Raw genomic sequence first — 24,420 nt, 5'->3', positions numbered from 1 at the left:
GACATGCTTTAAAATTGCGCACAAACGTGCAGTGGCAACAAAATAAATACATGTTTAAAAGCCTTCAAAAGCCTTTACAGGTTACCACTTTAGATTTACAGAGGAGGTCTACTGGAAAAATTACTGCCCTCGATCTGGCCTTCGCGGTGATACCTCACATGCATGGTGCAATTGCTGTTTATGTTTGACGACAGACCGCCGCTTGCGTTCGCCTTAGCGCGAGAGCAGGGGGCGACAGGGGTGTTTTTTTTTTTGTTTTTTTTTTTCTTTATTATTTTTTTGCTTTTTTAATCTTACTTTTAAACTGTTCCTTTCATATTTTTTTTTTTAATCATTTTTATTGTTATCTCGGGGAATGTAAATATCCCCTATGATAGCAATAGGTAGTGACAGGTACTCTTTTTTGAAAAAATTGTGGTCTATTAGACCCTAGATCTCTCCTCTGCCCTCAAAGCATCTGACCACACCAAGATCGGTGTGATAAAATGCTTCCCCAATTTCCCAATGGCGCTATTTACATCCGGCGAAATCTAAGTCATGAAATACTCGTAGCTTCCGGTTTCTTAGGCCATAGAGATGTTTGGAGCCACTCTGGTCTCTGATCAGCTCTATGGTCAGCTGGCTGAATCACCGGCTGCATTCTCAGGTTCCCTGTTGAGACAGGAGAGCCAGAGAAAAACACGGAAGACGGTGGGGGGGGGGGGGGGCATTCCCTCCCACGGCTTGTAAAAGCAGTCTAGAGGCTAATTAGCCGCTAGGATTGCTTTTACATGAAAGCCGACCGCTGGCTGAAAAGAATGATACCAAGATGATACCTAAACCTGCAGGCATCATTCTGGTATAACCACTCAAAGTCGTGAATGGCGTACCTGAAGACAAAAAAATGGTTAACAATGGTTAACAATAAAGCACAGTAAAGTGTAAATAATTACACACCTGAAAAACAAACATGATAAAACATAATAACAATAACAATAACAATAAAACATTGCAGAATAGAATACAGTAAAAAAGAGCAGAACAATAGAGAGAGAGAATAGAGAGAGAGAGAACAATAAAACAACAACTATATTTTTTTATTTCATATTTTTTTTTTTTTTTTACACTTTTTTTGTAACTAACTTTTATAACTGTAACCGGTTCCAGGTTCGGGTCTCTCAAAATGCGATGGCATCTTGGGAGACCCTGTGAAAGTGTGCCTAGTCTGTGCAATGCTGTACCCTACGCTAATACTCAACTAGTGAATGGTAGCGTTCAAAACATTCACCAATGCAAAGACCAGGATTGTCAGGACAGGAGGGACAATAATAGCGGGTGTCACGCCTATATCCGCGCTTGCTGCAGACACGACATCTTTTTTGGGGGTTCGTTGGGTAGGGGTACTCGGGAGGACATAAAAATGCCTCTCATGCAGCCGACTGCATTTGGTTGGGGATGTGAATGGGGGAAGTACGGGCGCTGCAGAAGCGGTGGGTTCCCAATTAGGATTGGCGAATGCAGCAGGAAGGGCACTATGGGCCTGTGTTTGTCTTTTTGGTGGCAGCGGGACACTACTTGTGCTTGCCACCTCACCAGCTTCAACTGCACTTATGGGACTCGCCACGTCACCAAGTGTTACTGCAGTGCTGGTTTGACTACGACCGGGGTGTACTAGGCCGCTGGCGCTTGCCAGTTCACCAAAACGCTACCAAAAAACGTTAGCGATCGCAGGGATCAGGCCTGACTCTGCGAACGCTGCAGTTATGCGTTTAGTGTTTTGTAAGTGACAGTGATCGATCGATACTGCACTTGGGTGGGCTGGGCCGGGCGGAGGGGCAAAACGCAGGTGCTAGCAGGTATCTGGGCTGATCCCGCTAACACTGCGTTTTTGGGAACCCTAAACTGCTGGTGACGCTAGTATAGATCTGATCGGATCAGATATTGATGCGATCAGATACTATACCACTAAGGGAGGTGTACGGTGCGTGCGTGGGTGTTAGCGGTACTGGCGCTAATCTGACGCTGCCTGGGGCTGGTGCTTGCCAGTTCACCAAAACGCTACAAAAAAAACTGTTAGCGATCGCAGGGATCAGGCCTGACTCTGCGAACGCTGCAGTTATGCGTTTAGTGTTTTGTAAGTGTCAGTGATCGATCGATACTGCACTTGGGTGGGCTGGGCTGGGCCGGGCGGAGGGGCAAAACGCAGGTGCTAGCAGGTATCTGGGCTGATTCCGCTAACACTGCGTTTTTGGGAACCCTAAACTGCTGGGGACGCTAGTATAGATCTGATCGGATCAGATATTGATCCGTTCAGATACTATACCACTAAGGGAGGCGTATGCTGCGTGCGTGGGTGTTAGCGGTACTGGCGCTAATCTGACGCCTGGGGCTGGTGCTTGCTAGTTCACCAAAATGCTACCAAAAAAACTGTTAGCGATCGCAGGGATCAGGCCTGACTCTGCGAACGCTGCAGTTATGCGTTTAGTGTTTTGTAAGTGACAGTGATCGATCGATACTGCACTTGGGTGGGCTGGGCGGAGGCACAAAACGCAGGTGCTAGCAGGTATCTGGGCTGATCCCGCTAACACTGCGTTTTTGGGAACCCTAAACTGCTGGGGACGCTAGTATAGATCTGATCGGATCAGATATTGATCCGTACAGATACTATACCACTAAGGGAGGCGTATGCTGCGTGCGTGGGTGTTAGCGGTACTGGCGCTAATCTGACGCTGCCTGGGGCGACGCATATCACCGCCGGGCGATCAGGGGGCTAAACCTTTATTTGGTAATAAACGGCGGGTGCCCTGACACTATAAAAAATAAACAAACTAACCAGCGTCAACCGTAACAGTTATACGGTGATCAGTGGTGAAAGGGTTAACTAGGGGGCAATCAAGGGGTTAAAACATTTATTAGGTAGTATATGGGGGTCCCTGACGCTATAAAACACTGACGGCGAACCTAAATATTTACCTCACTAACTAGCGTCACCAGCGACACTAATACAGCGATCAGAAAAATGATCGCTTAGTGACACTGGTGACAGGGGGTGATCAAGGGGTTAAAACTTTATTAGGGGGGGTTAGGGGGGTACCCTAGACCTAAAGGGGGTAGTACTCACTGTCCCAACACTGTAACTGTCACAAACTGACACTATGCAGTAATCAGAAAAAAAAAAAAAAAAAAACTGCTGGTGTCAGTTTGTGACAGGGGGGGGGGGTGATTGGGGGGGGATCGGGGGGCGATCGGGGGGGGGATCGGGGTGTTTTGTGTGCCTGGCATGTTCTACTGTGTGTGTGTGTGTTGGTGCACTCACATAGATGTCTTCTCTCCTCGGGCCGGAACGGAAAATACCGACCCGAGGGGAGATGACATCACTTCCTTTGCTGCTGTTTAGCATACAGCAGCAAAGGAGTGTTTTCATTGGCCGGCGGCGATCGCGAGGGGGGGGCCACGAACGGATGGTCTCCCCCTCATCACCGATCGCCGCTGGACAAAAGACGACCGCCTCGGGCACCGGGGGGGGGTCCGATCGGACCCCCCACCCGCGGAAGGCAAATCACGTACCCTGTACGTGATTTTGCCTGTCCGTGCCCCTTTGCCGACGTACATCGGCGTGAGGCGGTCGTCAAGTGGTTAAAAGCATGCTTATAATTTATAATATAACAGCATAGCACATTTGTTTTCATTTCACACAGTGTAAAACTAGTATACTATGCAAAAAAAAGGTCATTAACCAGGTATTTCTGCTTTAATTATGCTCCAGCTTATCATCAGACTTAGGCGCTACAATGTAATTTTAAGCGTGTATTTAAAAATAGAATTCCTGGCGTGTAACTGTAACGGAAGCCGTGTACATATTTCACCGTTGTTTACATTTTCAGTTTCAGCCTTTGTTTAATAAAACTGTTATTTTGCCTTGGATAGCTTATTTAATTACACTTCTTTTATGATTTTAGGAAGCAAAAACACTAGTAAAATATATTAAGTGTAGCAGGGAGCTAGATAGAGATATATTCCTGCAATCAGAAGACACTCTGTAACATTGCTACAGTGAAGCTATTTCCCTCTAGTGGCAGCAAAGACTGTGTCATCACATCCTGCTCGTAGACTGGATACAGGAAGCAAAGCATACAGGGAAATGTAGTTCACATTGGGATTTCACCGTTTATGGACTACAACTTCCAGACTGCAGAAGGGGGAAGAACAGACTGCTGGAAGAGACTATAAGAGGGATGCTTTGAGGCCTAGATCGCTCCCTCTGGACGCAGCTTGACTCTGCCAGCAGGAGGTCTGTGTGACAGTGAGTTGCTGATGATTTGCAGCCTACACAGGGGGGAGCTGGACAGCTATACCCAGAGGGATCTCTGCGGACAGCATCGCTTCTTCCCTGCAGCGGACCGGAGGGTGTCCCAGGTCATCCAGAGACGCCTGCAGTTCAGATCCCAGTGGGCTGCAGCGTGTCGTGGTGGGCACTATTCCCCAGAGCCAGGATACAGAGAGATAGTTCCTGTTAAAGTCTTATCAACTGCATCGTTGCCAACTTCATCTGAGTTACAGAGTGGTGAGCGGGCATAGCCCATATTATAGTAAAAGACACTGCTTTCAGACATCATTCACAACAGTTCAATTGGTGGTACTTGTAGTCCCACAGAAGTTAAGTTGTGTGGTATAACGAACACTGAAAGCAGACATCTATGCCCTGTTCACATTATTGATTCTAGCAGCTATATTGGATAACATCATTAGGATCATAAAAGAAGGACGTTACCATACAACCAGGATAACAGTTCAGCTTAGTGGTACTTGTAGTGCCACTGGAAGTCAGTTCTTATACTATAACGAACGCTGTATACAGACATCTGTATTTATGGTTGCCACCTCATCCCTTTAAACCCAAACACATATTAATTACACAGGTTCTGTGGCAGATTAAGGTGGCAATTAAACTCACTTGGTGCCTTATCTGCATTTAGCCTCAGAACCTGTGTAATTCAAGGGTGTTCGGGTTTAAAGGGATGAGGTGGCAACTCTATCTGTAATCCATACTGATAGTATTTACAGTTCCTCTGGATACAATACCTTTCCAGCGTCACAGCGCCACCTTGTGTTTAGCTTACACAGGAAGATCCAGCATTCTCTGCTGGCTAAGTTCATATCGGCTCAACTGCTTTGCTCTACCATTCAGGATTACAGTTTTCTTAAAGTGCTAGCTGAAGACCACAAGATTCATCTTTACTACGGAATTATTGTTAACCCCCTTTTGCTCTTCCTTATCCTTTCACAACAGACTATTGTTGCCTAATAAAGGTGATCCTTCAGGTAGATGAACTCTGTTTAGAAGAGCCAATCAAGCCACGGTTATAATTGTTCTTACTAAATGTTTGTTATTTGCCTTGTGGGCCTGTGGGTTGAGGTACAGGGAGGAGACGTTTGACACTGCTAAAAAGGGTCAGTCCTTTGCCTCTCTACTACCTGTTCACATAGGTATCAATAGTGTGAGCTGAGGTTCTGTTCTGTTATCTGCATTTTGTTTCCCTGAATCATTAATAGTAATCTGTCTTTTAAACTAAGGTTTTCATCTGACATACATGTTTTATGCTAAATATATAAATCTTTGTGGCACTTTTGTCTCAGTTAACATACTTACTGGTTTATCACAGTTGTGTTTCCTCTCTACTGCTGTGTTTTGCACCAATATTGGCGAGTAGGTGTGCCAGAGGGGTTCGGACTGTTCTTGGGGTTGAGAGGCAGTGTACAGAACCAAATATACATTAAGCGGCTCCTTCGGGGGTAGCGCTACAGAAGTATCCTTGACTTCATAGCTTTAATGAGTCAGTAACATATACAATTCTCTATCACCATGTTTTCTTTTCCAAATGTGACTCCATTCTGGCTTCAGAAGTGACTGAAATTTTACCAATAGATTATAGCAAAATAAACAGCAGCTGCTATAGCTTACCTGCCTCCATGTAACTTGTAAATATAATTGCAAACAACGTAATTGTGTACCGGTTCCTCGACTGTGAATGGTTCCCTCATTGCTATGGCTGCAAAGCTGAACCTGTGGTCCCATGTTCTGATTGCCTGTTCTCACCCGTGTTTTGCACTGGTGTGGCAACCTTAGGTTCCATCTGATCCCATCTGCTTTCTGATATAGGAACAGTCTCAGCCCCAGTCTGGCAATCAGGACTCAGATCAGCCATCTTTGTGAGGCAATTTTTGTCCACATGTCATCGAGCCCTGTACTTTGTGACTCCTTGTCCCTGGAAGTTCCACTGTGCTCTCTGCACACCTGTTTCTAGAAATCCTGCACACTGAGCCGTACCCTGCCCTTGGAAGTTCTGTTTTGCACTCTGCTTATTATGGAAATTCTGTAAATTGAGACGTAACCTATTCCTGGAAATCTTGTACGCCGTATAATCTCCAAGAACTCCTGTACACTGCACTGTACTCAGCTCCTTGTATCTTGTATGCAGTACTGAAATTACCACTTGTCATTCCTATACTCGGCATCTTGTGGAGCCGCTCACTCGCCTTGCTTTGGCAAGTAATAACTGGGCTTTGCAACCTGATAGAACTCCAATCCTTGGTGAACCCAACCATGGTCGGTATAGGCTCTCTATGGCTGTGGTTGCTTGGTTCATGAAAATATGGCTTCCAGTCTTACTGTAGAATTTTTTCTTAAGCAAATCATTTGTGTGACTCTATTGCAAAGTTTGTGACTTGGAAATCCTGCCAGTAACAGCACTATCTTTTGAATGCTGACAATGCTAAGCCATGACCTCACAATAATCAGCAGCGTTGTCAGCCTGCCATGCAAGCTCCATCAGATGGCTGTTGGGCTCAAAAAGGCAGCCAAATGGACAAATCAAGGCGCACATATGGCAGGCTAAGAGGTCTGTACTAAGCAATGATGTGCAGCCAAAGCTGGAGCTAGTGCACGTGAAAGTTAAATGGTTGAAAATAGCCTGGAAGAGATCAGCAGCTCTGAGATGCAAAAAAATAAATAAAAAGGGAGAATGATATTTTCTAAAAGAAAAAATGTGTCTATTGTATATGATGTACAGTGCTTTAGCAAACTGTATGGAATCCAGTTAGTGTTTATATCTATTATAAATGGCTTCAATTGTCTTTCTATAAAGGCCTGTAGAGCACTAGTAGCTTATCATGCTCAGCTGTGGCACATACGTCATACGTGCTGGCAATAAATATGCTAAGAAGCAGGGCAGAGAAGAAGGATTATGTTATTATTGTGGGGCCTCTCCTTCACTGTACAATCAGCAAGCTGGGGCTATGTCTGGGTCCAGCTGTAGTTCTGTAGCTGCAGTGGCAGCTTAAAGGACAACAGCACCTTTGCTTGAAAGCCTCACTTCAGACAAAATATGACCCCCTTCCATCCATCCTTCTCTTATCCCAATCTAACGCAGGTTCTTCACCAGCGCTGTTTCCGAGTGTGGGGGACTGCTCATGCAGTGATGCAGATGGCCCCTCAGCAGCTAGTTCTCTGCTATAACCTTGGGACTGAATGGTTACTTGACTTTAGCTATTTTTTAATTTTTTTTTTTGCTGCCAGCGATCACTTATCCCATAGGTAATGCTTCAAAAGTATCTCATTCCAAAGCATTAAAAAAAAAAATATATATATACATACATATATATGCATGGGGGCATTGCACAGAACCAAGTGTGTAGCATCTACAAGAGTTGACTCTTGTTTTTTGACTGGTGGTAATATTTAAACCTGGTCTCTGCAACCAGAGTAATGGAAAAAAAAAAGAATATGTGAGCAAGATGAATAATATTGAAAACACCAGAAAAAAAAGAACCAAAAGCAAGCTTGTTCTAAATATACAGATTTATGCCTACAGAGACATGAATTGTGGCGATGGTGGGTGGGGGCAGGGGGTGTTGATTAATTCATCAGTTTATTAAAAAATGTAAAATACTACGCTAACCAACATGTAGATATGTTAATTAGATTTACACATAAATTGCTTCCTTACTGCAGACCCAATTCCATAAAAGTTACTAATATAAATCACATTATGCATATATATTGATGTATTATATTACAGTCACAATAAAGAGAAAAATATTTCCATCATAAAAGTTACGGCACATTCACACAACTGTTGAATTAACTCTGGAAATTTCAACGCAAGATAACTATGGAGTTAAATTTTCCACACAGCCTATGTGAATATTAAAAGGAATTCAAAAGTGACCCCGTCACTATAAGAAAATGAGTCATTACCAAAAGTGTCAGCTTCCCAGCAGACTTTAGGGAACTACTGGATTGGAGTGGTGTTCAGCAGTAGGGGAGGCAGGAAAACTTATTTAGGCCTAATCTACACGGGATGCTCAGGCAACCTCTTCTGAATGCTTTTCTTGACAGCTGGAAAATGGCGCTTAAAAACGTCCGTTTAGCCGCGGTTGCATGCCGCGTTTAGTCGCGTTTAGCCGTGTTCGCGTCCAGGAGCGTTTTTTTAAAGATAACATCAGGAGACCCTCCCAAATACTTACAAAGCACAAAAAAAAAAAAAAAAACCTGGATTAACGATTTCAGCCATTCTGTGAGACCAGAGTGAGTAGCAGCAGCTGAGAGAGCAGCAGTGTACTTGTAGATACATCTCTTAATTTTGGTGCTTTGACTATGGATCCCATAATGAGCATACGTGAGGGAAATGCTCCTGACATTGCTGTTCCTGAGGCTTGAAAGATGTCAGAAATTGCGTGAGAGGACCAGAGTTTGTCGCTACTGGACTCATCCATTGATGGCGCAACGCATATCTGCAGGATACTTTTTAAACATGTATATCCAAGATAACATGTCAGAGATACAGGTTGGGGTGAGGGGAAGAGACAGTCCTGTAAATCATTGTCCAAGCTACCTAGAAAACTTAACATGAGGGCGAAATGAAATTAAAACAGCCAGTTATTACATTTTATGCAATAATATTTGATCAAGTAGGGAGGGGGTCAAGCTCAATGGTGGGATCATCTGGTTCAAATCTCAAAGTTTGAACATACGGGTCAAATTCCCATTTTACTTCAGCTTACAGCAAAGCTAGTGGTGTATTGGATTGGATCATTGGCTCATTAGGAGTATTTTAAATGGTCTATCAAGCTTGCAAGCAATTACAAGTGTTTAAAAGTGTTTTTTTGTTGTTTTTCATCATTTTTAAGTTTTGAAAATGTAAAAAAAACCAAATAGGGATCCTTTAAAAACGCTTTTAAACTAAAATGTGCCTAGACGCCGGTACCTTGCTTTACTGTGTCTGAAACGCCGGTAGACTCGGCGTCTGAACCCATTTTTCGGCGCCCATAGAGCAGCCTCTAAACGTGACTGCATTAAAATCACAGTAAACTAGCCTGTGTACATGTACACATAAGATAACATTTGATGAATTCAGGGGCAGCTGTAAAAAACGTCCAACTGCCTCTGAACGTTGGTTTAGAGGCAGCAGTGTACATGAGGTCCAACAGTCCTCATATGAGAAAAGTAGAGTCCATGTTGTAGTAAAATGGACTCAAGTGGACCACAACCTCTGGACCGGAACCAAGCCTGTCACAGAGGCTGGAAAACCCTGGGCCGGATTCTGGTTCAGTCTCTGACAACAGAACGCATGTGGGGTGAAATATACCGATTATCTATTACCTCACCTTGCATACCATCACATATCCTCCCCCACTGTTCAAGCCCCTGCAGATGAGCAATTGTCCCAAGCATACAGTGCATGCGGGAGAGGCCATCTGCATTGTTTTGGAGCTTTCCCGGCCTATGCTTTACTGTAAACTTAAAGGGCTATAAAGCCAGGAACCATCTTGTCACACGGCCATTTTTCTCCCTGTTGTCACACATCCACTTTAGGGGAGCATGGTCGGTGACCAGCTTAAATGACCTCCCCAACAAGTAATACTTCAGGGAGTCTCAGGGACACTCCTTCTCAACAATGTCACAGTTTTTTCATGCTTGTTCAGTTTTCGGCTCCTCACGCCACTAGGCCCACCTCAGAGGCGTCTGTCTGTACCACAAACCCCTTTGTGAAGACCAAGGTCACTAGCACTGGTAGTACATAAAGGGCTTTCTTTCAATTTCTGAAATGCCTCCTCGACTTCAGGATTCCATTTAACCATGACCGCCCCTCTACCCTTCGTCGGGTCGGTCAGAGGAGCGGCAATGGTGGCAAAGTTGGGTATAAACTGTCTGTAATACCCCATAATGCCCAGGAAGGCCCAAAATTGTTTCTTGTTTACCGGTTGGGGCCATTTTTGAAGGTTGGCTGAGAGATTCCCTAAAGGAATCTACCACTGCTTGTACTCGAGGCAGGTGCGATTCCCAATCTGGGCTGTGGATGACCACATCGTCCAAATAAGCGGCTGCATACTGGCGATGTGGTCTTAAAGTTTTTTCCATCATTCGCTGGAACGATGCAGGGGCCCCATGCAGACCAAAAGGAATCCGCTTGTTCTGAAACTAGCCCTCCGGAGTAGAAAAGGCAGTCTCCTTGGCCGATTCAGTTATCGGTATTTGCCAATAGCCTTTCGTTAGGTCTAGGGTTGTTATGTAGCAGGCCAGTCCCAACCTGTCCATGAGTTCTTCGACCCGAAGCATCGGGTATGCATTGAACTTGGACACGCTGTTGAGTTTCCTAAAGTAGTTACAAAACCCAATAGTGCCATCGGGTTTTTGGGACCAGCACCATGAGGCTCGACCAATCACTGTGGGACTCTTCTATCTCGTCAAACTAAGTTTTTTTGATTTCCTTCAAGACTGCCTCTCGCCTGGCCTCTGGGATTCTATATGGCTTTACATTTACGCGAACCCCAGGTTCTGTCACTATATTATGCTGTATCACCCTGGTCAGTACGGGTAAGAGGGAGAAAAAATCTCTATTTTTGTACACAAACACTCTAATGTCACTTTGTTGTGCGACGGACAGGGAATCCGTTATGGGGACGTTAGCTGTCACCAGTACCCGGTCTGTTGAAAGCGGGGATGAGCGCAGTAAAGTGTCTCTGTCTTCCAGGGCTTTAGGAGATTCACTTGATAAATTAGTTGTGGTTTCCTTTTCCCTGGCTAGTAGACTTTGTAGTTTACCTCCCCTACCTTTTCAACAACCTCGAAGGGACCCTGCCACTTGGCTAGGAACTTACTTTTCACCGTGGGAACCAGTACCAACATTTTGTCCCCGGGGCTGAAAGTATGGACCTTGGCACCCCGATCACAGACCCTCCTCTGGGCCTCCTGGGCTCGCTCCATATGTTCTCGGACCAGGGGCAGGACAGCTGCGATTCAATCCTGCATCAAGGAGACATGCTCTATGATGCTTCTATATGGGGTGGCCTCTCCTTCCCAAGAGTAACCGGAAAGAAAAGAAATTAAATATATCTCTCTCATATATATATATATAATATTGTAATGCAAAATATGTCCCTAATTATGGTACTACTATGTACATATAACTGTGATAATCACAGTATGGGAGGAATACCATAGCTTTAGTCTGTCAATAACCTTATTAAATGGAAAAAAATCCTTGAAAGCTGAGATAAAGAGAGGATCCCATGGGGACACACAAACAGGAAATGTATGAAAACAAGCTGATGGGGACATGTAGAGTAAATCTGCACCGATATGTGAAAAATCCTGTGCTCTAACTCAGCTAGGGCCGAGGACAGTTCATCCTTGGCGATAATGGGTGAAGCAGCAGCGTTGACTGTAGGCACAATACCAGATAGGCGCAGCGGCTCAGATTGCCCGGAAGCCTCTGGTCTTTCAGGGGAATACAACACTAGGGATAAGACTAGGTTCATCAGGAGCTACTGAAGACATACTGGTAGGTGTGCCCTTCTCTGTATTGTTAGCCCGGCTCCTTTTTTGAAGACATTTACAAGCCACAAAAAGGGAGTATTTGGGTGTAGTATTAACACACCTCAGAAGGGAGACTCTTAAATAGGGCACACCAAGCCCCTATGCAACAATCCTGCTAAGCACTCTAGCTTGCCAAGCAACACCTGGTGACTCACGTGACCTGGGTAAGGAGAAATGAACTGCTGCAAGTGCATGGTTCAGAGCCTGCTCTGTGTCCCACAGCTGCCTTCGGTAAGCACCGCATGCTTGGCATACACAGCTTAAATAAGCTGGCTGGGCACCGTGATGTTCTGCGCATGCATGCAGTCCCGGCAAACGAGCGTGGCTGTATTCGCATAAATGGATAAAAAATACAGCGCTCGCAACACACAATATAAGTGAAATCAACAAAAATGTCCAAATAAAAATCAAAATAAATGCAACTGAAGTGTTAGTCCACAATGAAGTAGGTGCAAAAAATGCTTCACAAACTTGCAGGAGTACAGACACCCCCTTTTGCATCCCCACTCACCAGAACAGGATGACCCCCAGCTTTGCAGTCCAGGGGTCACTTCAGGCATGTAAATGGTATCCCACACACGTGGATTGGTATCAAAACATCAGATGGTGGATCTGTGTAAACATCAGATGATAGATTCCAATAGGAGGCTCTCAACACGATATACAGGCACCCAGAAATAAAAAGAGGATGGACTAATAGTGAAGTACTGTTATAAAAGTTGATTTAATGCGCATAGGGATCGGTACTTACAAAAAGACGGTTAAAAACAGGCATGGATATAGAGCTGTAGATATAGGAAGCAGCCGTTCATAGTGTGCGCTCCATAGACCGGAAGTGATGTCAAACCAGGAAATTATGTCAATGCATTTCGCCCTCCCTCAGGAAGTCATATGACACGAATCTCCACGCAACCAGATTAGGCTACCCAGATTGTGCACAACGCCTATGGCATGGCCGCCAAGCAAACTGCTGAGCACAGCAGCGCTCTTGCGAATGCTTGTGTGCCTTGGTGAACCAAGGTGAAATGGCATTCCATCGTGTGCCATCATTCAAAAAATGGCCAGACAAAAGCAAAAATGGTACACTTTGCAAATACCGACAGGTAGCCCAAAACTCCCCCCTATGGTCACCGCACACAGGTGTCCAGCCTCTAGCTAGCTTGACTGATTGATTGTTACTATTACTGGGACACCCTATAATAAGTAAATAAGGAGGTTTCACTTACCCATTCAGGTGTAGGGCAGCTTAGAAACTAAGAGCCCAATCTTCACCCATCACTACAGGTTCCTGTCACTTGAGGACCTTCAAGGACTGGGTACCCTTTTCAGGTTTAGGGTCCACTTCCTTGGACTTGTACAGTACCCTGCAGGAATGCCTTAGCGCTGTGGTGTCCAGCATTCCACTTTGTGGGGTCCAGCGCCCGGGGGTCGCATTACAGGCAAAACCTCGCAGGATCTTGTGACAAGGCACAGCAATGGAGGAAGCCTGCTGGAGCAAGGAATAAGCTAAAGCTGGCTACACAAAGATTGAGATTTGTCCAGTTCAGCAAGGAACGGCTGAATTTCAATCTCAGTGTAGCTCCCCCTGCCCAGAAGCCAGTCATTAGATCAGCTTCTGTAGAACGGGACTGCTTGAAAACCTTGTTCAATCAGCGACTTGCAGCCAATTGGCTGCAGCACTAATCAGTGTATTTTGACAGTGGGGGGTCCCCACTGTCAGAATACAATGTCCCTGAATATTCCTGTATCTGCATCCCTTGTGTAGATGCAGCCAGCAATTTGAGCAAAAAAAAAAAAACTGTGCATGTGTACCAACTTAAATGATAAATACACATTTTAGAACATGTTACACCAGTATTCAGGGTGTAACATGTAACATGTTCTAGTTGTTCTCCTCTCCTCTTCAGCACCCCCTCCCCCCTCAGTGTGACAGCGGGCAGGCCTTCTTCTCCCTCGCCTGTTGTCACATTTTGAAAACAGTATGGCTGTGCAAGGTTTCACCCACACAGCCATATCAATACTTCATTCACACTGCCTACAGCTCTGCAATGACAGCCTGTAGAAGTATGGGCACAGAGCTTGAGGCAGTGTGTGCAGGAGCCTGACATTGCACACGTGGTCTGCTGATCATGGGTGCAATACTTTGTAGGCTACGGTTTTAAAAAATAATATATGCAATTTTTTTTTTACTGACAAAGATATGTGCATATATTATTTTTTAATTAAAGGTGAACCTAGCCTTTAGGTATTTATACCTTAATCCTCTGCCCCTAGAGTAAATAAGCATTTAACTCATGCAGTACCGGGGGGCATTACTGCAAGGGTGTTTTTTTTTTCAAGGGATTTAAACCTTTATTGTGTACAATAATGTCAGAGAAGACACTTGGGTCAGGCAGGAACATAAATGGGTGGCTTTATGTATATATGTGAGTGTTTGTGTATACATGAAATGCCTCATAGGGGATACTGCAGTGCACTAGGGTATATATACTCATTATCTCTCCACTATGTAGTTTACCCACTCTTGACTCCTGTACATTGTATATTACATAAACCATAACCCTACACTCTGCTCCTGACTGCTGCACTCTGTACATTATTTTTGCTCCTGACCTTTGCACTTTGCAGTTTATCTAATCTGGACCTCTGCATGCTATACATAGGTATAATGATGGGGTGTGGGTAAGATGATGGTCATGCATAAAACGGGATGGTGGGGCGCACCTTGGCATGTTCCCCTGGATGACCTTGTCCCGGCACTGCTTGGAGCAATGAGTGTGGAAAGCCCCAGAGAGGAGTTAAGTATTGCAACAGGCGCACTGGAATATGGCTTTAAATGGCAAGCTAAACTGTCCCAAAAGCATTTATAAGTAAACATACAATGTGTTAACATTGGAGTGCATGTTGTACTGCAGTTCTAAAACTAATTAAAAAAAACATGGCAAGCATGTAAAATGTGAAAGTCAACTAAAACGTTACTCTCTGTAAATTATACTTCACTAACGCAATGAAAAATTAAAGTTTCCCTTTACACATCATTCTGAAAAGATATACACATTTCAAAATACTCCACCAAATAACACAGCTTGCTGTTATTCATCACGCAAGATCTCCTGCCCTTTGAAAAGATATTAATATGTTTCTCAAATCTGATGTTTGGTTTAGGAGATACAAGTGGTTGATATATGAAGTGTCTATGGTAACCTGACAGAAGAGATTAGGAAAACAATGAGTTCAGCGCCAACAAAACATTTAAGCACAAAAACATTGAGAATACTCAGGGGGCACAACAGCAAATAACTTTAGGTAGGTAAGGTTTTTAGAGGCGACTGCAGCTTCCAGGTATTACACGTCTGCAGACACCCAGGGACGCTTCCTTTTCTGCATAAGAAGCATCTCATTCTCTGCCATTCATATAACATACCACTTTTTTTCACTTTATTTCACTAAATATAGTATATATCTATCTCCAGACTGCTCGAGTCCACCAAAAAGAAGGATTAACTATACTTGGTGGTGCAGCTAGGTGCACTCAACCCGCTATCTTCAGGTTGAAGACTTAGTAAAAATGACTATGACCAAAAAAACAACATCTAAGTCTGCAAAGGCATATAGAGGAAGATGCCAAAACAGAGCACATGGGGTTTTAGGATGTTAATGAAAGGGAACTACACAATGGTGATACATCCTATGTCTCATTTGTACTAAGGGTTTCTGTCCAGATGTTCCAAAACTTGGCTGGACAACCCATGAGGAATAGGTGGCCTTATACAGGGGTATGGAGGCATAGACTAGGGGCTTGCAAACATTTAAGGATGGTGGCTCTTTCAATTTCCATTTAAGCACTTGCATAGAACATCAGTAGGCCAATTAAAAGGTGGGGGTAGTAGTTAGGGAGGAGATAAAATGAGTAACTTCATGCCAAAACCCTCGCACTTTGGGACATAACCAAAACATATGCTTGAAGTCGGGCTTTGTGTCTGTACATTTCCAACAATGGGGATAGGCCCCAGAGTAGATAGCTTTTAACAGTCTAGATAAATTGCTTGCAGTACTTAAAAAGTCAATCCTCAGGTACCCCCCTGGTACCCCCCTTCCCTAACATACAGATGTAGACTTTTTTTTACATCAAAGTGAATATAATAGACTTAATAGACTTAAAAAAATAAAAATAAATAATAAGTCAGCCAACTACCTCTTTCTTTATCACAAATTTCTAAGAGCTATAGTTGTGAAAGACCGTACTGTATTTTAATTTTATGCAACCCATGACAGTATTGACACATTTATTTACATACAACATAAAATTGCTACTAAATCATAAGAAAACACAAATCAATAGGTCTAAAAAAAAAAAAAAAATGTATAACAGTAAAAAAAAAAAAAAAACTGATAAATATTTGTATATAAAATATTTGTGAACTATCAACTCCTAAAAAGGTGTGAAGCGTACAGAATCGCATAACAAAAGAATGAATGTTTTGAACGGAGGTTGGATAACTCCAATCTAGTCACTGGGTCTAAAGCATTACCACTGCTTTTACACCAAATTTGTTTAAAAGTGCCCAGCCCTCAGACTTTGTAGTGATAATATTTTTAATTAATAAAGTGCTTCGAATAGTGATCTAAATAAAAATAAATATACATTTTAAATGTATTTTTATGTGGATCACTATTTGAAGAAATTTATTGATATAATATTGCTAGAAAGTCTGAGCGCTGGACACCTTTAAACAAATCTGGCGTAAAAGCAGGAGTAAAAAAATAAAGATTAAAAAAATACTGAAGATCATTACCTCTTTACCTTTTTAATGCTATACCAAAATTATGCCCCTTAAACATCCAACATCTAGAAGACTAATGCAGCTCCCTTGTGTGCTGTTCTTAACCACTTAAGCCCTGGACCATTTGGCTGACCAAAGACCAGAGCACTTTTTGCGATCCAGCACTGCAATGCTTTAACTGACAATTGCGCGGTCGTGCGACGTGGCTCCCAAACAAAATTGACGTCCTTTTTTCCCACAAATAGAGCTTTCTTTTGGTGGTATTTGATCACCTCTGTGGTTTTTATTTTTTGCGCTATAAACAAAAAAATAGCAACAATTTTGGAAAAAACGCATTATTTTTTACTATATCCCCCAAAAAATATATAAAATTTTTTTTTTTTCCTCAGTTTAGGCCGATACGTATTCTTCTACATATTTTTGGTAAAAAAAAATCACAATAAGCGTTTATTGATTTGTTTGCGCAAAAGTTCTAGCGTTCTCACAATAGGGGATAGTTTTATGGCATTTTTATTGATAATTTTTTTTTTCTAGTAATGGCGGTGATCAGCGATTTTTATCGTGACTGCGACAATATGGCGGAAATGTGGGACAATTTTGGTGCGATTTTGGGACCATTCACATTTATACAGCGATCAGTGCAATTAAAATGCATTGATTACTGTGTAAATGTGACTGGCAGTGAAGGGGTTAACCACTAGGTGGCGCTGTAGGGGTTAAGTGTGTCCTAGTGAGTGATTCTAATTGTGGGGGGGAGGGGCTGTGTGTGACACTACACTGATCACCGCTCCTGATTACAGGGAGCTGTGATCATTGACAGTGTCATTAAGCAGAACGGGGAGATGCTTGTTTACATTAGCATCTCCCCGTTCTTCCTCACCGTGAGACGATCGCGGGTATCCCCGCAGACATCGAGTCCACGGGACCCGCGATCACGGAGCTCCCGGTCGGCGCGCGCGCCCGCAAGCCACCTATTAAAGGGCAACATACAGGTACGTTAATCTGCCTGTACGTGCCCTTCTGCCGCAGTATATCTGCGTGAGGCGGCCTGGAAGCAGTTAAAGTGGTTCTAAAAGATGAAGGTTTTTTACCTTCATGCATTCTATGCATGAAGGTAAAAAACCTTCTCTTTGTAGATTCCCCCTCAGCCACCCCCTAATACTTACTTGAGCCGGAGACTGATCCAGCGATGTGCATGGAAGCAGTGGCTCTCCCAGGACTCTCCCTCCTCATTGGCTTAGATGCAGCAGCGGGAGCCAATTACAGCCAGCGAGGAGGGAGCAGGGCTGGGCAGCGCTTTCCGTGCCTTATGTACACAGAGAGCCGGTGTTCTGCCTAGAAAGTTCCCCTCTGTGGATAAGGACCCCCCTGTACTGCGCAGGTGCAGCGCATGTGCAGTACGAGCCAGCGGAAATAGCCGAAGCCGAATAGTTGGAAATCAGCTGTACATGGCGCCTGTAAGAGGGCCCCTTCGCAGGCTTCGCTCGTCATGCTTCGGGCACGGCCTCGCTTCACTCTGAATTTTTTTTTATTCTACCTCTAGGTCCACTTGGATGGTGGGGCTTGAACCTGGACCCAGGGCGCAGGCGCCGTATACAGCTGACTGAAGGTTTTCAGCTTCGGCTATTTTCGGCGGCTCCTTAGTCGTTCGTACTGCGCAAGCGCTGCACCTGCGCAGTACAGGGGGGTCCGCCGGGGGAACTTTCTTGGCAAGACACCGGCTCTGGAGCGAGCACCACCATAGCAAGCGGCTTGCTATGGGGGCACTCAGCAAGGGTCGGGGGACCCAAGAAGAGGAGGATTGGGGCTGTTCTGGGCAAAATCATTGCACAGAGCAGGTAAGTATAACATGTCTGTTATTTAAAAAGGAAAAAAAATCCTTTAGAAACACTTTAAGATTGGGGTTGTATAGTCCTTAGGATCCTTATTACCTGGAGCTGCACTAAGCATTAACCTGCCAGTACTTAAAATAAAATACTTAAATAAAATAAAAAAACAGTTTCAAGATCCATGTTTCTGATGTGCCCACTTGCTACACTGAATTTGACAAAAACAGAAGGGATAGCACAGAAGGGGAACGTGAGCATAGGTCCCATTTGAGAACTTGTAAAAGTACCAAAATCACTTCCACAGATCACAGCCTTTTTAAACTATTTGATTGCAATTATGTATTTCATATTTCATTGGCTACCCATAAGATATGAAGTATTATTATTATTATTATACAGGATTTATATTGTGAAGGACGTTACAATATATAGGGAAACTGTACAGGTACAATTCAATTGAAGACAAGAGGGCTAGGAGGGCCAAGTGATACGAAAGGTAATAAATGTGTAGGGCTCAGTTGATGGAGAAAGTAAAACTTCAGTTTTAGGTAAAGCTGGGATAGGCTTTCCTGAAGGTATGGGGGACAGTCCATTGGCAGTCAAAGGGCTGAAAACAGAGAATAAGTAAGGCATTCAGCAATGGTAGGCCACATATTTCTGTAATGATGGGTTTCTTTAGACTGGACTTCTATAAGCCTCCCGCAGATCTGACCCGCAGCTGCTAGTCTCACTGAATATATGTGGTTTACATATCAAATAGTAGAGGATGAGAAGGAGTGGATAAAAATATATCAGAGACCACTGGTACGACGACTGGTAAATGAAAGCAATATCCCCATCATTTATTCAAAGGTTTGTGAATGATAAATTAAATCTCTCTGTCCTTAATCTTCACATTTTGAAAATGTATCATACAAAAAACTCCTTTTAAGTCTGTGTTGTCTGATGAAGTAATATAGAAAATGTGGAGAGGTTATGCAAGGTTAACAAAGGAAAATGTAATCAGAGGCGCTATTAGCTTCAATAACGTCTACGCTATTTTCGTCGTCCTTGACTCAACTGACAGATTTATGCCAATCAAACCCACATCCTTTAAACTCAAGTGTTAGAGGAGTGACAAGCACTACAATAAATCCATCAATAAACAACTGAAACAGTGCTTAATTGGTGGACAGAATGAGAGGTAATTTTAGACCTACAGAAAGGGCCTTGGTTTTCCTCTTCAATTCCAGTCTCTCAGATGTAAATGAAACAGTTTTCCTGTTCAAGGATAACAGCACCTTTGCTGCTGGCAAGTGCTACCTGTTCAAAGGTGGAATGCCTACTTCTGCTGCCCATATGGTATAGGCTTAATGCCTTCTATGCATTTTGGTACTCTTGATACCATTAAAAAAAGAGGTAGATGCAGTAAGTGGGATTGTGTGTGTCAGGTTGGCTATAATTCACAACAAACAAGATCCACCATCACCAAGGCACCATTAAACATAATGCCTTTGTGTCTAATACTGCAGGTTATAGGGAGCAGAATCAATCCAAAAAAAAAAGAAAAATCACAAATTCCAGTTACATTTTCTCCTTATTGTCTGATTATCTCTGGACATTTGTAGGTGACTCTGGCAAAAGAAATACGACATTAAGGAGGTATAGGGATGCCTGAGAAGAAGGAATCATATGTTGCCAGTGCACCATTGATTAATCTGTTGCTGCCAAGTGAAACATGTTCAAAACTGAAATCCCTATCTCTGCTGACATGTTCAATGCATTCTATGCATCTTTTGGGTCTCTTAATAGCATTACACTCCAGGGGAGAGAAGGGAGGCTTGTGTCAGGTTGGCCATATTTCACTATAAGCAAGATCCTTCCCACCTGTATCAGGGCTTCATTAACCATAATGCCTTTGTGGGTTTGTGCCTAGTGTTGCAGGATACAGGTAGTAAAACCAATAAAATAAAAAAAATTTGGTTAAATTTTTCCCCTTTTGTCTTAATTACCACTGTGTATCTGTAGGTAAACACAGCAAAAGAACTATGGTGGTAGAGAGGTGTGGTGTCATCTGAGAGGAAGGAATCATACGGTGCCAGCTCACCATGGAGGGGTTGTTTGCAGGAACATACATACAGATATATATATATATATATATATATATATATATACACATACACACATACACACTGCCATTCATCCCCCCCCCCCTGGCTTTTTACCTATTTTGTTACATTACAGCCTTTCAATGTTTTAATCTAAATTATATGTGATGGATCAGAACATAATAGTCTAAGTTGGTGAAGTAAAATTTGAAAAATATATACATAAAACAATTTTTCAGAAATAAAAAAACTCATAAATTGGCATGTGCATATGTATCCACCCCCTTTGTTATGAAGCCCATAAAAAGCTCTGGCACAGCCAATTACCGTCAGAAGTCACATAATTAGTGAAATGATGTCCACCTGTGTGCAATCTAAGTGTCACATGATCTGTCATTACATATACACACCTTTCTGAAAGGCCCCAGAGGCTGCAACACCTAAGCAAGAGGCACCACTAACCAAACACTGCCATGAAGACCAAGGAACTCTACAAACAAGTAAGGGACAATGTTGTTGAGAAGTACAAGTCAGGGTTAGGTTATAAAAAAAAAAAAATCCAAATCTTTGATGATCCCTAGGAGCACCATCAAATCTATCATAACCAAATGGAAAGAACATGGCACAACAGCAAACCTGCCAAGAGATGGCCGCACACCAAAACTCACGGACCGGGCAAGGAGGGCATTAATCAGAGAGGCAGCACAGAGACCTAAGGTAACCCTGGAGGAGCTGCAGAGTTCCACAGCAGAGACTGGAGTATTTGTACATAGGACAACAATAAGCCGTACGCTCCATAGAGTTGGGCTTTATGGCAGAGTGGCCAGAAGAAAGCCATTACTTTCAGCAAAAAACAAAATGGCACCTTTTGAGTTTGCGAAAAGGCATGTGGGAGACTCCCAAAATGTATGGAGGAAGGTGTTCTTGTCTACAAGAGAAAAAAAAGATTGATCGCACACTTGAATCCAAAAGATGCTGTAGAGATTTCTTTATTGTCATGAGCCAGACAAAATTGCAATAATGATCAGTTGACGCGCTCCACACGAAAAGAACCATGCTTGTTCACAACAATTGAAATGCTCACAATACAAGCTATTTAAAGGCGTATATCAAATCAAACACCTAACACAAAACACCTGTAGTTAAAGCGCAATCAACACCAAACTTCACCGACATAAAAACATTTCTTAAATGCTAAAACATCTGATCACAAAATAGTCAAAACAAAAAATAGACAATGTAAACATGTAAGCAAGAAATGTATTAAAAACAAAAATAGAAAAATGAGCAAAAACACATGTATACAGTCATGGCCGAAATTGTTGGCACCCCAGAAATTTTTCCACAAAATCAAGTATTTCTCACAGAAAAGTATTGCAGTAACATGTTTTGCTATACACATGTTTATTCCCTTTGTGTGTATTGGAACAAAACAAAAAAAGGGAGGAAAAAAGGCAAATTGGACATAATGCCACACAAAATTCCAAAAATGGGCTTGTCAAAATTCTTGGCACCCTTTCAAAATTGTGGTTAAATAAGATTGTTTCAAGCATGTGATGCTCCTTTAAACTCACCTGGGGCAAGTAACAGGTGTGGGCAATATAAAAATCTATACGGGATATACGTCCCTTAGATGTACCTGCATTGTGTATATACACAAACATCACCTCCACATCCACACCAAGGAGAGCTTTAGATCGGGAGACAATTTTTGGGATGACCGGTGAGTAGCTGTCATCACGCCTCACTGCACCAAGACAGGGGTCTGCACCTTTCCTTGGTGGGATAACAGTCCTTGGATGTTCCAAATACAAGCCTTATCTGACTCCCAGCCTTCGGCTAGGGCGTCCACCAATTCCGGTAAGGGTTATCCAACCATTCATACACACCTGTAGATGTCAAGTCGGTTCAAGGTTCATTCCTGTTTCCCAAGATCCGGGGATACAAAGTCTATCCCTGTCATTAGTGATTAAGGGGATTCGACATACTGGAACTTTTTGAGTTGGCCCTTACTAATATCTGATATATGTATTTCTTAGGACTTTCTGACACATATTAATTGTAAATGTTTGGATTATATTATTCACAGTTTATTATCTATACTCTTTTTTAACATTTCCAAGCGGAAGCGCTTTTTTATGATCTATTGGATGTCATTTATTATGTCACCTAGCCTTTAGGGGTATACCATTTTATGTACACTGTTTCTCCTAGCATGCTCTTTTGAGAGTACACAGATGTATGGTTATTAGTTCACTTGTCAGAGAGTGCCATTTAGTTTCTTAGTCACATGTGCTCCAGTACATATTTCTGACTGTTTCACGAGTATAATACACTTATCCACATAGTAAAAAACATTGATGATTCCCTTACAGTGCAGTTTTCATCCTAATAAAAACTTTATTGTGCATTCACACCTCCAGATGACCATTCTGGTTGGTGGTTGCCCGTTAACGGACACTATTTTTTAGCGCCACATTTTTGTTTGTTTAATATAAAAATCACACCTGAAAGCAGATAAGTTCACTTAGCCTTTGCATTGTGTGTCTGTGTGCCACACTAAGCATGGACAACAGAAAGAGGAGAAGAGAACTGTCTGAGGACTTGAGAACCAAAATTGTGGAAAAATATCAACAATCTCAAGGTTACAAGTCCACCTCCAGAGATCTAGATTTGCCTTTGTCCACAGTGCGCAACACAGAGGCGTAACTAGAAACCTCAGGGCCCCGGTGCAAGAAATCATGAAGGCTCCCCCCCCCCCCCCGACAAGCATGATTTTGATATTATGCCTGCCTGCCCCTTGTCCCCCCCCCCAGCTGAGAGAAGACAATTGCTTGGCAGGACGGATTCCCCTGTCAGCACTGTGTGTTGATGATGGAGGAATCAATGGGAGTCTATGACATCGATATATGACTCTGGTACAGATATTGGCTCATCATACCTGCAAAGCTGCCCGTTGCAAGTCTTCGAGCAGCTTGTGAGGGTCCACCTTAACCTCCCACGTTGTTTGGAAGACCACCAGAAAGGCGAAGTTCTAGCTGACCTTCCAGGAATTCTAGACAGAAATTTTGCAGTTGGTTACTTGAGTATGTATAAACGATCACCTTGTAAAACTACCCATTCAGTTTAAAATGGAAATTAAAAGCAAAACATTTGTATATACAGGGCTCAAAATTTCAAATCCTGAGCTACTAGCCAGGCCTCAAGGGTTACTTGCCATCTGTTGCCCCACCCAACCCCTACTATGCCCCGTCCCTAATTCCACCCCCAAACACACCCTCATAACTTATCTCATGAAATTACACTTAAATGTTTTATGCAGAATTAAGTTATGAAAATAAATATTAACAACAACTTTATCCGTGCCCAAAAATGTAGCCTGCCCGTGTCCACCAGTGCAGCCTGTGTCCCCAGTGCAGCCTGTGTCACCAATGCAGCCGGTGTCCCCAGTGCAGCCGGTGTCCCCAGTGCAGCCGGTGTCCCCAGTGCAGCCGGTGTCCCCAGTGCAGCCGGTGTCCCAAAGCAGCCTGCCCGTGTCCACAAGTGCCACCTGTGTCCCCAGTGCAGCCGGTGTCACCAATGCAGCCGGTGTCCCCAGTGCAGCCTGTGTCACCGGTGCAGCCTGGAGGGGTTGGTGGTGGTACTGGAGGGGGTGATGGTGGTACTGGAGGGGGTGGTGGTGGCACTGGAGTGGGTGGTGGTGGCACTGGAGGGGGGTGATGATGGTACTGGAGGGGGTGATGGTGGTACTGGAGGGGGGTGGTGGTGGTACTGGAGGGGGTGGTGGTGGTACTGGAGGGGTGTGGTGGTGATACTGGAGGGGGTGGTGGTGATACTGGAGGGGGTGGTGGTACTGGAGGGGG

The 24,420-nt window shown here is 43.5% G+C and overlaps 1 protein-coding gene across 12 annotated transcripts in view; it reads right to left on the bottom strand.

The window, feature by feature from the left end:
• B3GALT1 (beta-1,3-galactosyltransferase 1) overlaps positions 1–24,420 on the bottom strand; it is a 477,862-nt gene that overhangs the window by 373,718 nt on the left and 79,724 nt on the right. For 9 of the 12 annotated variants that reach the window (XR_012245005.1, XM_073633978.1, XM_073633977.1 and 6 more), the window contains exon 2: positions 23,499–23,612. The exons of the other annotated variants lie outside the window; for them this stretch is intronic. The gene's annotated coding sequence lies outside the window, so the exon portion shown is untranslated. The remainder of the gene's footprint in view (positions 1–23,498; positions 23,613–24,420) is intronic. 12 annotated transcript variants of the gene reach the window in all.

Source organism: Aquarana catesbeiana, linkage group LG06, assembly GCF_042186555.1.
Source record: "Aquarana catesbeiana isolate 2022-GZ linkage group LG06, ASM4218655v1, whole genome shotgun sequence".
NCBI classification, from domain to species: Eukaryota; Metazoa; Chordata; class Amphibia; order Anura; family Ranidae; genus Aquarana; species Aquarana catesbeiana.
Note: the sequence above shows the minus strand (reverse complement) of the source record. Positions and strands in the feature narration are given on the sequence as shown.